Below are 419 nucleotides of genomic sequence, written 5' to 3' on the forward strand. Positions count from 1 at the left end.
GGTGACAGCGAGGGCGGCAGCGGCCGCAGCAAGGCGTCGCTGGCCACCATCCGTCAGGACCTGGCCATCTAGAACTGCCTGGGGCAGGAGGTGAGGCCAGAGGCCGGACCCCACCATCCCGGAGCAAGAAGTGTCTCCTCACCCCCTGTTGGCAGGGTTTCCTGCCCCAGCAGATGACACGCAGGGCGCATGGCCCTCCAGGCAGCACCCACACTTCCCAGCGGAGCTAGGGACATCGAATCAACTAAGGCCTGTCCTTGGTGCCCTGATCCAGGCAGAAAGGAAGGAGGCCAGGGAGGCTGAGAGAAGGTGGACCAGAGGAAGGCAGAGTCAGTGGAGAGTGGACGTTCTGGAGGAGCCCTGGGTGTTTTACTGGAAAGGAAAACAGCTGTGATACCAGCATCCCCCGGGCCCTCTCC

Source organism: Bison bison, unplaced genomic scaffold (assembly GCF_000754665.1).
Source record: "Bison bison bison isolate TAMUID 2011002044 unplaced genomic scaffold, Bison_UMD1.0 scf7180017864180, whole genome shotgun sequence".
In the NCBI taxonomy this organism is placed as follows: domain Eukaryota; kingdom Metazoa; phylum Chordata; class Mammalia; order Artiodactyla; family Bovidae; genus Bison; species Bison bison.